This window comes from Triturus cristatus, chromosome 1_2 (genome assembly GCF_964204655.1).
Source record: "Triturus cristatus chromosome 1_2, aTriCri1.1, whole genome shotgun sequence".
Lineage (NCBI taxonomy): Eukaryota > Metazoa > Chordata > Amphibia > Caudata > Salamandridae > Triturus > Triturus cristatus.
In genome coordinates this window covers 860231745-860248927 of record NC_140580.1, presented here as the reverse complement: position 1 = coordinate 860248927, position 17183 = coordinate 860231745, and the positions used below count along the sequence as shown (strand labels likewise).

The 17183-nt window shown below is 43.9% G+C and overlaps 1 protein-coding gene across 3 annotated transcripts in view; it reads right to left on the bottom strand.

Moving 5' to 3' along the window:
• Positions 1-17183, bottom strand: part of NBL1 (NBL1, DAN family BMP antagonist) — a 108171-nt gene that overhangs the window by 24384 nt on the left and 66604 nt on the right. The gene's annotated exons all lie outside the window — the stretch shown is intronic.

Genomic DNA, 17183 nt, shown 5'->3' with positions numbered 1-17183 from the left:
ACGTGCCCGGCTCTTGCACCACAAGTGCAGCAACAAACAATGGACAACCCAACACACAGAACCAGACCCCAAAAATAACACAAATATGGGCACAAGGAAAGACTCCTGTTTCGCAACATTCTTGAGAACCAACCATTATGACCGCAGCCAGAATGAGCCTCGAAAGCAAGCAACCTCGCCGCATTGTTTCACTGTAATCCAATCCACATACATCCCAGCTCCTCGCTAACCCTTGACCAACATAGACCATATCGAGATCTGAAGAGTTATCGTAGATAGACCTGTCATGCCGTCAATGATCGACTATTTGAAAACTATTTCTAATGTTTTACTTTGCAGCACATGAGGTGTTGGCATTGGTCCGTATTTCAGCCCTTGCTTATACGTCATCCTGGACCGTCCCTTCCCTCTAGGACACTGGCGTAAACCACTATTCGACCTGGTCATTAGAGTAGCTCACACCGTTAACCAATCTAAACATTCTGTGAAAATCACCTTCTAGAAAGGCACCGTTCTGCACACATCTCCTGTATATCACAAATCAATTACAATTAGTTTCTGTTTTTAATCGGACTATTTGCTCTACAATTGCTAATCTGACAAGTCATCATGAATACCACGTCAAACAATCATAAATGATGTTTCACAATGGATGTATCTATGAAAATGAAACTTTTATGGTGGTAAACCTGCTTATTCAAAATATATGGAGAAATATAGGCTCCTCATTTAGTGCAAACTGGAGAATGCAATTAAATAATCGTAGGTGTGATGGTTTCTCTTGACTTCAATGTATTACAATAAACAACCTACATTATTGCAAGCTCGTATTATTTTTACGATTATTTGTACATAAAGTATGTAAACTCCTGTTACTCTGCTTTGCTAGTTCTTAGCCTATTGTAACAATATACTGAGGCACTCGGTGGGACTTTGTTAGCAACAGTATAAAAAATGCAAACATAAGTGAAACAATAAAAAATAAATAATAAAACAAAGGTATCAGTGGTGTGTGAAATTGCATTGTTTCTGCATTAGTCTGACATTTTATGAAAATTATGCAAAAGGCTATAAATGTGATTTGCTGGTGTTTCACATGGAATATTCGCGAGGGCTAACAGTTTAAAAAAAAAGGAGAAAAAAAAATCACTCGATATTGGGAAGAGACGGGTTCAAGCAGAAACAGACATTTTATGCTCGAATCACTCTTCAGTGAACAAAACGGATGCGAAATTGTGTAATGAGAAACTCGTAAATTTGGCAAGCAAAATTAAGATCTTGGAAGTGCCTGGGAAAGCAGGGCCCTCTAATGCTCTAGAAAAGTACTTTAAAGTATGAGCAAATCACCATTCTAAAGGAATCCACGGTCAGATATAGCTGGTGGTGAACCTGAAAAATCTCACCTGCTCAAATTCAGAGACGCTTAATGCCAGTCACACCCAACGACAGGACGCCATCTTAGTTAAGCAACTGGTTAATCGCATTACCACAAAATACAAGGAACCAGATGCAGCAATAAATATTTTGCTTGTGCAGGTATAAACTTAATAACGAAGGGGTGTAGCATCCGTTGGTGCAGTATACATGTCAACAGGGTACAAGTCGGGGGTACATGTGGGAAATCGGCGTCCACCCAGTATTTTCACAGGGTGGACACCCACCCTGCCAAGAAGTTGGGCTGAACTCATTGTCTGCTTTCCTTTTCCAGCAGCCATGTGCAGGCAGCAAGGGGGCTTGGTTCATCTAAATTCGAGCTGGGGCCAAAACAAAAGTGGAAGTTAAGGGGCCATCAGACCTCCTCTGGTTCGAGTCTCCTGGCTGGGAGCTACATGGACCCTCACACCTACATGCAAATACAATGGAGGGGAAACAAAGGCACACAGCTTAATACTTCAAAAGTACTCATAAGAGGCATGCTTTTGACTTTGTTCAGTCCCTGTATATAAAAGAGGTACATGCACTGCAGGTTTGCTTGTACCGGTATGTACACAAATAATTTAAATACCACTATTTTGTGTCATTCCGATTATAGCGCTACTCATCCCGATACAGGGTGTCAGAGCACTTTCCATTAGACGTACACATTATACATTGACAATAATTTGTGTGTAAATAAATGCACAGGATGTGTTACACAAGACAGTGAGGGTTACAAGGTGTAGGAGTCACATGTTCTTCACAGCTCACTGTGCTATATGAGAAGGAGTACAATTTATGAACTGTAAGTAACAAAAGGATGCGTTAGAAGCAGTAAACCACTCACCTAGCCATATTAAATGAAAATCTGTCATCTGCATGTTAGATTATGTGTTTTGCAGGAGACACATTAACCCTCTATACTATTTAGATTCAAAACTTGGACTAGACAAAACACAGATCTCTCTAGCAAATATATTAACCTCCAGACTTATCTCACCTATTATTGTCAGGGCCACTGGAATTAGGGAGCTCGGGAGGGCCAAATTATGTGTCAGGGTTGAGTAAATTATGCGGCAAGAAAAGGAAACTTATGCAGTGTAATGTGACACATTTTATGATAGTTTCAGGTCATTATTTTGTCATTTTTATACTTGTTAACATTTTCTGGGAATTGGTTGCACCTCATTGGTTACAGATTAATATTCAAATATTGCAATAAGCAACAGAAAGGTACCCAGTCCATCTTTCCAAAGGGCCTTCTACTGCGCAGCCACACGTAACAGTGTTTTCGTAACTTTTGAACTGTTTGAGCTAGAAACAAAAAATGTTTTTGTTAAAATCTGCAGATTATGTAGCAGATGGCGGATTATGTGGCAAATGCAGCAAATCTATAATTATGCGAAAAACACAGCCTCACAATTACATAATTCCAGTGGCCCACATTATAGTTCCCAGAGATTTACTAGGCACACAGAGTTCTCTGCAGCAGTTGCCTTAACCCCCTAAAACATTATAAAATGCAGACTTTGCTACCAATTACGCAGAACAGATTTACGGCCACATTTCTTCATGTTGCCAATTTCTTTGTGGCAGAGTTTTAAAAAAAAAAAAATGTATAAACTGAGCCAAACATGTCTGAGGTGTTAAAATCTGGGGTCACTTATGAGGTCGTTTCCTGTGAGGTGATGGGTTGTGATGACCTCTTCCTGTGATGTCACGCCGTGATGTCACACGCCATGATGTCACTTGCATTCTGCCTGACTTGGTTAGGCCTCTCACTATTTTTTATTTTGGACTTGTGCACTGGAAAAGGAGAGATTTTGAAAAAATAAGTTTGGAGGAATGTATTTTCCTGATTGACAGATGCAGAGTCAGTTTTAGGTGGGGAGGGAGACAGCTAAAATGAAGACATTTTAGCATAAAAAAATGTAGAATCGGGTCTGTTGGCATATGTGGGTGCAGCCGTTGCAGCGGCACCGGGACACAGGGGCATGAAGGTTCCACCTTATCCTGATTATTGCTGTATTTCACAGTGGAACCATTCACGGGAAGCAGCGGGGAGTGAGTGCACGGCTCTCCCTCGACACCCTCATCGCCGTGTAAACCGCACTTTGGAATCGACCAAACACACACAAGGATCGTCAACGTGGAACATTTTCAATTGTCCGGTAGATGGCGCTACACTACCGTTACATCTCCTGTGAAGGCTTGTCAACTGGGGCTCTTGGAGATTGGTATGAAACTACGCCCTGATATACAGAGGATTTCGTTTTTTAAAACTCACAGGGAAATATAAATGTAAACGTTAATGGTCGGAAGGAAGAGACGAGATGATTGGTGAACAGAAAGGATCACACTAAAATTGGACTTTGAGGAACAGAAAATATTTAGAGGAAAAGAAATCAATACAACTACGCGCCCAGAACTCATTTATAGAGACCCGCAAAGCCTCGACGCGCCTCAACTGCACTGTCCAACTTTTACACATCGGTGTTTCGACTCATCGTGCACAGCGCTGCCAATGAACCTCAACCCGACATGTCGTGTCCTCTGCTACTCTAGTTTTAACACACATGACACTCAGCCCTAACCCTCCAACCAATATTGTGACGGATACATGCAACAAGTCTTCAATGCGCCTCAATCCTAACACCACGAGACACTCGTGGAACCATAGTCCTGCACCAGGGGTTGGCACAACAGTGCACACCAGTCATAGGACACCACAGCAACATATTGCTTCATCTCCATGGTATCAATAACCACTTGTAGGTGTGCAGTGAGGCACCCTAGGAAGACCCCATACAGGCAAGGTGCGTCCGTTCGAGCACCGAGGATATAGGGTGACCACCTCATTCCAAGTCATTATGGGCACGCACGGTCTCTAGTATCTATGTTTTCACCTACATCATATTTTCAGGAGTGCCAGTTTAATTAGTTCAGTGGAAGTAAAAAAAATAGGACTACAATGCCCAGAATGCAGCCTGGACTGTTCCCAGGAGGCACAGGGTCATGACTGATTTGCATATGGCTGGGTCCAAACTGGTGTGGCGTACTGAACAAAAGAACAATGGATTCAACCCAGATCTCTTGACTGGGGGAGTGGGTGATACGTTTCAGCACTCCGTCCATCATCTTGTTGTGTTTGCTATGTATGTTCGCCCTAGGGGCAAAGGTTATGCTCAGACATGGGTCCCTTCCTTGCTGTGCCACTGGATGTAAGCTAGCCTGGCTGATACCACGAAACCAGTCCCAGGATGCTCGTTTCCGGTCCAGGGAGGACCTGGCTTGGCAGTTCAGGCTGGACTGTTCTCATGAGGCACAGGGTCAAGACTGATTTGCATATGGCTGGGTCCAAACTGGAGTGGCATAGTAGGCAAAACAACGATGGATACAACCCAGATCTCTTGACTGGGGAGGTGAGTGGTTGAAAAGTTTCAGCACTCCGCTATGAAAGTTTATAGCGTCAAGTAATCATCCTACCAGGATTTGAGACTGCGGAACAATCTCATGTTCACTGGAGAACATCACAAGCTAGACAGTAGCCTTGGGGGCCACCAAACGGAAACATCAAATGCCAGGTCTATAAGCAGTTGACACCCAACCCGTTGTCATCCCCAATTGGACCCCCTTGCTTCCAGGTACACATAGCAGAGTGCCTCACAGTAATCCAGCACTTTATGGCTCACTGTTCTCTCATGTTAAACTTGTCTGAAGCAATGATTATCTACATCAATGCCATGTCAATCCCTCACTGGACAGTCTGACCCGGTCACAGTCAGTCCAACACCGTGGTATGTTCTTTAACGTCACCATGCAGCTGGACACAATGTACCCATACATCCCCCTTCACACAGCCAAAAACAGATCACTGCACTAGTCCTAAGCAAACGACTACCGCAATCGTTTTTTCGTTGTCCACCCGCGCTGCTTTTTCTTCTCCACTAAACATAGTTCTGAATTTCAACACAAGAACTGGACTCAAATTCCCAGAGCCTTCCCCCTCATCCAATCCCACCACCCCAGTTGGATAGCTGCTAAAAAACAGGATGCTGTCCACAGTCAATATATTTTTATTAAGGCCACCAATGGAACTGCCCTCAATTACCTCACCCAACGCCGCAATTTGTAAAGACCCACTCACAACCTACAGTCAGTTACTCCCAAATTTGGCTATACCACCTCAGGGTATTCCTCCCCCACCTGTCTGGGGCTCCTCCGCTTGCGTTCTACTGTTCAATCGTAATCTCATTGCTCGGTCAGTGACGGCACCCTCAGCACTAGTCCTAGATCTGTAAAATAAAGAAATAAGTGCAGAGGCCCAAAGTTTATCTTTAGAGCCCTCCACCAGGATACCAGTCAGATGTATTCTCGACTCCACCTCATGCCATCTTCTACGACCACCCTACAACTCCTCTTTATCTCACTCTACCAGGTTATTTTTTGCTTTCTCCCTTTGTCACAGTTTTCCTATAACGTTTTTCCTACTTCTTTCTCCCCTCGCTCTCCAAGTAGAAATCTGATGAAGAATAATAAGTCTTGATTCAGAAAATGAGTGCCAGTGTCAACCACATTAAAACACCAGCACAAATTAAGCACTGCACAACACACACACCCCTTTTACACTGCAGCAGCTAGCAATCCCCCCACCTCCTATCTCTCCAGTAATCACTGTAAATATGTTTACATCCATCGTCTTCGTAATTTACCAGCAACTAAACCAGCTACATCTTCTCTACATGTGCCTCCCACATCGAGACTGAGCCCTGTACCAGGGTTTTCGTTTATGTGTTCAACATTTCTTCTAGAAATGTAGTTTGCTTGAAATGTCTCGGTGCCTGTGCAACCCCACAAAAAAAGCCACAGGAAGATGTTTGGGCATCACCAGTAATCATCTACAAGAGCATGGTGTGGCACCCTGGAAATACCACCCACCCACCATAAGAGCATAGGTCACCCCTTGTGAGGAAAGACAAACCAGTTGTAGGACAAATCAACTAAAAGTGCACTTCCAACACCGGATGGGCAACATGAACCAGCTTTAGCAGCACAGTCCAATCACTAGGACACCACATTTCAGCTATAAGAGAATGATGAATGCAAGTGGGCACAACAAACGAGCAGTAGGCAATGCCACCACCAAAAAAGGTGCAGAGATGGCCACAGTACTAGACCGTTCTCTGTATAAGGGATTGCATGCAACCTGGGAGTGTCCGCTTGGTCTCATTGGAGTTCCCCCCAAAGATCTGGAGGAGCTGCCATGTCCACTAGCACCTTTTTCACCATCCTCACTGGGCCCCTTTATAGATTAAGTCTCCACTGCTCTGTCCCAGCTGGGTTTTAACAGTGTGGTACAGTAGGTATTGCTGGGTGTTAACCTTGCCATATATTAATGCTGTCCTTAATAAACAATCCATTGACTATTTACTGTAAGACTTGCACAGTATGGTCAGATATGCCTTTACGGTCAGTATGATGGTTATTTTCCACCTTGTGTGTATTTTAACATGTCAGTTCCCATAGGAGTGTATTCTTGTTTTGCCTTTTCAGCGCATTTCTACCCTAACCTGCATAGATGTTTGCCTATGGTGCTTCTTGCTGGGGCTGGTGTCACAGGTCCACAATCATGAACACATGTAGTGCTTTGCAGCAGGGCTGCAGACAGCTAGCACTATATAAGACTCAAAACAAAAATGAGAACACACGAAAAAAGAAGAGGAAAAATACAAGGAGTCAAGATGGCAGTGTGTGTGTGTATTCAGTGCCTTTCTTTTTAGTACTCTGCGAGTCTGCCGCAGCCCATAAAATTGCATGCTGGCTGCTGAGTGATTATTCCTGTCTCGGCCTAGTTAAATCGAGTGTGGATTATGCTTGGTGTTTCCTAGGTGTGACTATTGTCTAAGATTGTTCAGTAGCAAGGCCACGAGATTATGCGATTCTTTGGTCACAGCGTTTGCAGCATAATTATAGATAAGATTTACAGAACTTCCGTCAAATGATCTGCCACGTAAATTGGTATTGTCAAGCTAAAAATTGGTTTCTAGCTCAAACAGATCAAAAGTCATAAAAAAAAATCAAAAAAAAAAAATCAAAAAAAAAATCACACATGGTGCAGCATAGTGACTCGCACCTGCGCCGCTTGTCTTTCAGTTGCAGAGGGCTGTACGCTGGTGTCAATTGGGGACTGAGGCGAAACTTTTGCCCAGGCAGAGTTAATGGTCTAATTAACGGAACAGCAACACACTGGCACAGAACCTGCCTCCCAATTTCAGATGCCCTGCTCAATACCAACGTTGAATTGTGTTTTAAGAAAACTTCAGTGGTACCCATAATGTAGCCAGCTCTCCGGCCCCCATCCAACAGCATGGTCCCATTGTAAAGTAAGATTTCTTTGAGCCATGATTTTAGGCCAGAATGGGTAATTTCATATAACACGAGACAAGCCCATTACCTATTGCTACAAATTCTTTACTATATACATAGAGTAGGCTTTTGCTCACGTCCAAGAGTATTTCCCTCTCACCTCATGATGGTGGTTGTTTGATGCAACATTCCGCCTCCTATGGAGTGCTTACCTTGCAATGCATGAGGGACTATTTCACATCTCAAAAGTACACGCAATCAGGACAGATTTATATTTACATCATTTATAGAGCACATGGCGACCCAACCGTATCCCAGCGCTGAGTAAGAGGCAGCATCCAAACTGTGCGGACCAATCCCATATTAAATTCTTTCTCTCATAAATACATTGTACACAGAAAGCTAATCATTTTTGTTTTATTTTCACTGCTTTTAAAAATGTTTTAGTCAGGACTCAAAATGCAAGCGAGTTCTATTGGCTTTGCCAATGCTTTTTGTTTTTAGCAATCCGATGATAAAACTGACTTCTCAGCTAAACTTCGAGCAGTCTGCCTAAATACATAGTTGTTGCTGATTTCATATAATTATGCAGTGAACTTTTGCTTCCTTGAAAGCAGAGTCAACAATACTATTGTGTATTGTGCAAGGATAACCAGGTCTTCTTAAACTCGAGGCCTTTACCAGCCCCTTCAATAACCCGACAGGGCGAGCAGCAACAACTGGAGAAGGGCAGATTGCTGGAGCCATCGCACTGTCAACATAAGGGGGGGGGGGGGGGGGGGGGGGGGGAGTCCTCCCCGTCTTAAAAAGAATGCGTCTTCACTGCATTTGTTTATAAACACATGGAGTCCAGATGCTGGTGTCTGTAATTAACATGTCTTGTGACGCATTCCAAGTATCGTTAAGTACATCCAGTGCTTCACTTTAGGACAGACACTTAACTGAAAATCTTTATAAGATTTTCTTGCCACTTTTTATAAGTAATTACTGAAACCCAAGTCACATGTTTGATACTGCAGCTTTTTACATCACCTGGAGTTCCCCTTTCTCCTCTCAACGCAATTAAGAAACCTTAAAATGTATTCCTTTCTTTGTTTTTTGGCAGAGAGTATAGCAAGCTATAATTCACAAAAATCCCAAATCGTTTGGTTTCTAAAGGGTCGAGCCCTACTTAAGCTTAATTAGGTCTTAAGGTCCCGAAATCTGCTGGCAAAAACATCCGAGGTACTCGAAGGTGAATTTGTTTACAGAAAAGGCCTCTGAAAAATGCGATTCTGTGGCAAAGTTGTTTTCGGTCTAATTCTGGATTTTCCACACTTGCCACATAATCCACCATCACCTATATAATTTGCAGTTTTCAACAAAAATGTTGTTTGGTGCACAATCAGATCAAAAGTTACAACAACAAAAAAGCTCAACACATTGGGCCATCAAGTGGCAGACCTTTTACATTGGTTATCCGGTGACCTTTTGATTACATATTGCTGTACCCTGGTGTTCAACTGGTAAAGATGTGAATATATTGTCTAGATAGCATTAATGAGTGTTAAACGGACAGGATGTGCTACATTCTTTGCATTTTCTTACTGCGGAATTTAATTATATCTGTTGTATAATTGTGTACCCCATTGATGTGTAATTTCCCAGGAAATCGGTAAAGTGCCAGAAGGTGAGTGCCTCGGAAATCCCACGAGGACAGAGCTAAGAGCAGTCACAATTTAGGCGCAGTATAACGTGATTTACCCTGTCCCAGGCCCATTTGCCTTTCAGAGGCACAGACCTGCATGAATTTTATTCAAGACCCAACCACATTACCGCCCACATGGTAGCTATGTGCACCAGGTCCAGTCTCTTGCTGCCTGCAGGGATATTCATTTGTTGGCCTGCTCCCGGGAGGGACTTCAGGTGGAATGGTGGCCTTATAGGAAGACAGAGCAGCCTGGAGAGACAGACAGATGTTCAGTCGGTCTTCTGTCATTCTACCTGGCTTCTGGTGTGATCTCAAATGCATGGACGTTAAAGTCAGCTAAATGCACGCACTAGTTAGACAGCACATACATTCCAGTCAGTGTTGGGTGCCTTTACAACAGGCTGCTCAGCGAGGCATGCTGGATTGGAGTATGCACTTAACGCTCTGCCCATATTTTTCATTGGCTTGTGCCACTGTCCTTTGTAAATGCGGACGTCTGATTCATTAATAGGTTTGTAAGTCCCTCTTTAGTACCGCCTTGTCTTCATCTGTAACCTCCCATGGAGACTGGCCCTTTTACTCCTGTTGTTACACGGAATACTTTCTTTAGTCTGTAAGCACTATTTTCTTTAACGAGTTTCTCCTACTGCAGGCACGATGCGCTTTCCTGCAACATTCAGCAAGCCATGCGCGCTCTCTTTCCAAGCAGCCCGGGACAATGGCGGCCTCTTCTTTGCAATGCAATCGGTCTTGCATTAATGAGAGTTTGAGCTATTGGCATTTAAAATGACAATGCCTTTTATTTATATGTTAATTTTCAAAACGGATAAATAAAAGGCATTTTCATTTACAATGCCAATAGCTTAAACTCTTGCAACCGCGAGACCTATTGCATTGCAAATGCTTGTTATATGTATATCATTTTATTATGGTGTCAGTTTTAACTCACTATAAACATTAGAGGGGATTGTGCTCTTTGCAACTTAGCAGCATTAATATTTTACATAGTTTAATCAGTTTCTGTTGGTTTTCACACCACAGGCACAATTGAGAAGGCTCTGGGTGCAGGGGGCCCCTAAAGTCTGATTCCAACTGCTGATTTGAGTCGGATAGCACGATTCAGAAGGACTGTCCAAATCCAGCATCGTACTCGGTTGTTCGGAAACGCAGCCCATAGAGACGTACGATTCTGCTCCGTACGGCTTGGTCATTCCAAATGCCATCGGGTTGGGATTGGGACATTCCTAATGCCTAACTCGCATCATACCAGGTCGGTTGGAAACCTTTCCGAGTCGGTCAGAAAGACACGTTCCCGATACGATTTGGAAGGAGCAAATGCAGTTAGGAGGCCTTCCTAACCGAATCAGAATCAGGCCCCAACGCTCAAAAAACTTTTGTACTGTTAATGGTTGGAGAAAGCAGAAATGAGAATGTTTGCAAGATGGCAGCTCTGATTGAAGACTGACTGCTGTAGTTTCAAGATATGAACCCTTGAACTCCCGATTTAAATGGATATCACTGCATAACTTTTATGGAAACTGTAAGTGTTGCAAAGTCATCCTGTGCCCTGGGCTCCCCCCAAACTTTTTGATGACTGATACAGGTGGTAAGTTTGACTGACCCTGGGCTCTGCCTAACCAGGCCCAGGGCCAGTGCTATGCTGAAAGAGACACATTAGAATACAGTTAAAACACCTACATACACTAGGGTACACAATGGTATGGTGGGGTACCCCTGTGATTGGCATGACCTACCCTATAAGCCCCTAGTATATAATAGGGCAGGGAGATTGAAACTACCTAGAAGTCCCCAGTAGCCAGCAGCCTTTTTTCTGCACTTGCATGTGTGCACTGCTGAGGCCTGAGGTCAGTTTAAAATCAGCTCTGGGTGCCATGACTGCTTTTAAAAAGTAAATTGTGCCCAAACTCGACTTTGGTGTTTGGGGCACTTAAAATGGATAACCTACAATGCTTTGGCATATTAGGGACCCCCAGGGTCTCCTCTAGGTATCCCAGGAGTGGGGGGTCAGGTATTTATAAGGTACACCCTTATAAAATGAGTTTTTATATGCCTGGGTAAAGTGAAAGTTTCACATTTCACTCCCCACATTGTGGTAAAGTGCTGCTCAAATTCGACTTTGATGCTAGGAGCACTGTAGAGGGAGAATCTACAATATTTCTACATATTCAGAACCCCTAAAATCTCCCCTAGTTGCACATGGGATGGGGTTCCTGTAGAAATAAGACAAGTACTTATAAAATATGTCTTTGTAAGTCCTGGAAAAATGGCCCAAGTCATTTTTCACATTGCAAATCCCTTGTTACATAGGTTAACATGATTGGAAGTTATTGATTAATAACTATTGATAGGAGAGGACTAGCAATAATGCCATTCAAAGACTTCCCAGAATGGTATTATTAAATCCAACAATATCCTATTGTTGAATTTCTCCTAAAGTGTACATATAAAAAGTTATAAGACTTTGTTTGTCAGCCCAAATTCAGCCTTCCAGTGCTCTGCCCTGATTGGTCAGAGTTAAGTGGATTAGCCAGGCTGCCTTGTAGAGGTGATAGAGCCCCTGGGGTTGACCAGCTCTGCTGGGAGGGCAGTGTGCTGTTCCATAGGAATGCCAGGCCAGGGGGAGGAGTCGTAAACCATGGTCTTCAAAGAGGAGAGCAGAGACCAGTATCATTTATGGCTCTGAACTTACCACCTCAGGCAGATGGTAGGATTAAGGAAGGTATGAGCAGATGCAGGGGGAGAGTCTAAGTAAATTAGCCATCCTAGTGGTGTGTTTAGTCAGCTCTTACCTCCTTGCTGGAAAATCATCCATTATGGATTTGGAAGATGTGATGCACTCTGGGACAAAATAATGCCACACTCTACAGGATGTGGTCATCACTGTGAGGAGTTATCCTGCTCCCATTGGTCAGTAGTGACCTCCTGCATGACCCAGAGAACTTGGAATAAGTATCTGAGAGGGGCAGAGCCCTCCAGATCTGCTGCTTGAAACTTACTGAAGCAAGAAGTGCCCTGCTAAGAAGTTTTGCTGTGCAAAGATTTCTAAGGCCTGACCTCTGAAAACTGCACCATCTGAATCTACAGCATTGTGGATTATTTTGCAGAAAAAGAATAAAAGAGTGGACTCCCAGAAAGCTACAGGTTAAAAGAGCTCATCTGGAACATCACCAACTAAATCTACACCTTGGAGAACTACCAGTGGATTTGTAAGGGTTTTCCACCAGTGGATTGTGGGAACTGACGTCCTCAACTTTCATCTTGGAGCTTCCAGACCCTTGGAATAAGTTTGAGACTCTTTGGACCCCTTGAGTAACTTCAGGAAGAAGTTCAAGAACTTTGGAGAACTTTGGAGCAACTTTGAAAAAAAGCTCCATAGAGGGAGCAACTTAACCTGGTCAGCCAAGCCGCCCGCCTTCAACCGCGAGCCGGCCAAGCCATCCAGGTTCATCCCGCTAAAAGCTCCATGGGTCTAACTTCCAAAGATTGACCGGGACTAGAGAAAATCTGAAGCCGGCAGACCCTCACCGGATCCGGCTCCATGAGGAGCATCGAGAGACCCCGCGAGAAAAAGCTCCAGAAATGTTTCTAAGTCCGCTCGTAGAAAAGGTGACCGGGAGCAACCGCGGGAGCCAAGCCGCCTGCCTTCCATCGCGTACCGGCATGGATTCCTCGGTTGCCCCGCTGAACCGATCTTGAGAAATTTTCTAAGCCTGCTCCAGGGAAGTTGATCGGGACCTCGTCACAAGTCAAGCCGGCGAACCCTCACCGGATCTGGACTGGCTGAGCGCTTTGAGGACCCTCGGGAAGAAAAGCTCCAGAAACGTTTCTAAGTGTGAAAGTAGAAACTGAGACCGGGACCTGCAGGGAGCTGTAGCTGCTTAGGGCTCCATCGCGCCCGGCCTGAAACTTTGACTTTGCCCCGGTCTATCGCGAGCAGGTATCAAAATATGGTGCTATAATCTTCTAAGTGCTATATTTTATTAAATCTTTGAAAATTCATATCTCCTGTTCCCTATATTGGATTGTTGTCGTTTTGGTATCATTCTAAAGATAAAAATATTTCCCATTGTTATAAATTGGTGGTGGGTCTTAATTATGTACTGAAATTGTGTTTTTAAATGCTATACATACCAGTCTTTGAAGTCAAGCCTGTCTGCTCGCAGCCACGTTACCAAGGGTTGAGTAGAGGAATAATTTTCTAAGACCAATGCTGAGTTCTATCATGTGTTAGTGGCCTTATTGCAAGTGGCAGACCTACATTTGCCCCTACCAATAAACCACTTTCCAACAGTAAGAAAATAGGGCTTTTTGCAGATGTCTCCCAACTTTTTTACCCCCATTGTACAACTAGACGCTGTTTTTTCAACTCCAACAGTGCACTGAAGACTGCTAGCCAGGCTCCAGTGCCCCAGCCCTAAAACTGTTGTGTAAATTGGCAACCCCAAATGACAAGGAGTTTACTCCCCTTATAAAGTTTCCAGAATATGGTACCAGTGGTACCCAGGGCATGGGTGCTAAAGGGGTCTCCAGGGCTTACAGCACTGTTCTTACCACCCTGAGGGATGCAAGTAAATTACTGACAGCAGGCTTGTCATTGCAGACTGCAGGGACAGTGTATGCTGCTCCATTTCGACTTTACCCTCATGTGTGGCAAAATCAATGGTCTGCTTTTTATATAGGTCAGTCATCAATAAGGAAGGTCTCATGAGCCCAGTAGGCACGGTTTCTTATACTAAAGGTGTGGGCATGAATGTACACGCTTATATGTCCCAATAGTGGCCTTTACTATGACAGTACACTAGAAGTAATTGACAGTCCATATGATAACATGGGCAGCACCCAGGCAAACCAGGGGTTGCTAGCTCCATTGTGGTACCACCTAAATATGTAGAATTTGGTGCCAAACAATGTACCTGTTCACCCCTGACACAAATCTGGTGTTGAGTGTGATATGGCATGCACCCAAGTGGCTACCTTAGAGGTTGCCCACCTAGTTGTCCCTGCTTCTCTGTTTTCTGGCTGGCAGCCCTTGCTTGCTGCTGCCACAACAGGATTCTGACCTCCTGCCAGGCAGTGTGAACACTCCCAGGAGTTGGGAACAAAGACCTGAGCAGGAAGAAGGTCACACCTCCTCCCTCTCAGGATGGCTAGTGAAGTGGCACATCAAGGCGGTGAGCTTCAAATGCTACACCGTCTCTATTATGCATCAGGGCTGCCTCCCCAAGGAGTTAACAGTCCTCTCACTGACCCAGGCACATTTGATCCCAGACAGGTGGGGGAATTAGGTATGCAGGAGGTGTACACCCCCAAAAGGCTGGCCACATCACTAGGGTGGGCTGCTTGGTCTGTACACCTAAATAAGACTTCTGCAATTTAAAAAAAAAAGTGGTGGAATTAGTAGGTTCTGGGTAGAAAAGATGACCTACACCCCCAGATGTGGTCACCTCAAGGACGGATTAGCCGCTGAGGCAAGTAGCCCATTGGCCACTTGCACCATCACCCCTAATGAACCTACATCTTGGATTTAAGAGCCACCCAGCAACAAAACATCAGTGCTGCACCAACTTGCATTGAAGAGACAAAGAAGAGACCCAGTGAGTGCAAAAGCAGGACTTACACACACCAAAAGAGGGATACTCTGTACCTCTGGCAAAGCTCATTGAACTGCCTGATTGTCCTATGCTAAAGCTTGGCTCCCCCAGAAAGACGGACCCTTGTAAGAGCCAGAAGCAACCTTGGACTAGTGGCACTTGTACCCTGCACACTGCAGGTAAATCAATGCTCCCGATACAAAGAATTGCTGGCTATCAGGCCCTCCAGGGGATCGCCCAAAAGCAGTTGGTCCAGTGCATTGTGGGAACTGTAGTACTGCCCTATTTGAAGTTTCAGGCAGCTACCGTGCTCCCCTGGACCTCTAAAAGCTTCCTGCTGAGCTTTCCACTGTCAAGGCTTGTTGGTCTCGAATCCAGCAACTGACCCCTGCACTAGATGCTGTATCAAGAGGGAAAATACATTTTCTTTGTTTTCCATCTCTGCTGCCAATTACCTTTGTTCACTTTTATTCCTCATTTCAAGTAATACTCTGTCCGTGCCTCTTTGTAATTCAGCAGAGACGGAAAACAAAGAAAGAAAATGTATTGTCTATGCACAGCAATTTTTGTGCTTGAATTACATGAAAGATTACTTTTCAAACTTAGTTTTCTAATGAACTGCTGAACCAGAAGTATTTCGTCTATTTTCACTAATCAAGAGTATACTTAAAGACCTAGAAGACGGAAAAAAAATGGCAAATTATTCAATTGAGGAAGGCTGCTGATGATGGGGACATAAGAACCATTTTAACTTCACCTAATGCAAGTGCCGCAAGTTTTGCCACAGTCAAGAGACGTAAAAAGAGAGGGTCTTCTAACCGTACTCTTACTAGACCTATTGTAGCAGGCACTGAGAATATGGATCACGTAATTTCGCCTGATACTTTCCTAGAAAATAATTTGGAGGCAGAAATTAGGTCTGAAGTAGTAAAGACTTTTGAAGATGGAAATAATCCGGTTGAAGATCCTACCGAAATTACGTTAACTACCATCTATAATACCATGATGGCACATCGGGCAGAGAGTAAATCTGAAAATCTTCGCACTCAAGCCACCTGTACTAAAATGAAAAATACTATTCGTCGAGCAATGAAAATTTCTGCTGAAACTGCTGACAGAGTAACTGAAGCGGAGGCACGCATTTTGGCTTTGGAGGAAGAGTCTAGGTCCCAGAAACTAGAACTTGAGAATGTTAAAGCCCATAGGGATGACCTTTCCTACAAGCTAACGAGTCTAGAAAATCAGGCTCGTAGAAACAACCTACGATTTCTTGGAATACCTGAAAAGCAGGAAGGGACTGATGCTAGACAATTCATTATTGGACTGTTAAATGAGGCATTTCCTGATTTAAAATCATGGGACTGGGCAAAAGAAGTCCAAAGAGCGCATCGTTTCCCCTTTTCAATCAAGAAACCTCGTCAGGGTGAGATAGATTATCCCCGGGCAATCCTTGTCAGCTTTAACAACTTCGTTGCTAGAGAGGAAATCTCAACTTTAGCCAGACCTGAGAAAAGAGTAACTGCTAAAGGATGCACATTTTTTGTGCGGCCGGATTTCTGTCAGGCAACAGTGGCCCAGCGGTGGCACCTTCGACAATTAATATCCGATTTTCAGGAAAAGGGGGCCACCGTTGACCTCCAGAACCCAGCCAAACTAAAAAAAATTGTGGAAAGGGCAAACAAAATTTTTTCTATCAGAGATTAAGGCTAAGGAGTTTTTACATACATTATAAACTTTAAATTTTCATTAGGCAGAATATTATGTCCTTACTTAATCAATAATTTCACTACACTACATTACATTAAATTTAGTCTCCGAGTCATTTGGGTTATATTGGATTCCAATTGTTTTGTCTACTTTCATTTTTGTTTTTCTTGTTTTTCTTGTGGTGCGCGGAGCCGAAGGGACTTGGTACTCCATACTTTACAGGAACTGAGAGTTCTTGAGCCTCATATGCGGGGGAGGGAGGTGGGTTGCTAGTCTTGGACCAGGGGTGGGAGGTTGTGGTGGAGGGGGGTGGGGGTGGGGTGTAATACAGCAACAATAGCTGATCCGGGCTTTATTAGACAGATTAGATGGATTTATATAAGTTATAAGAG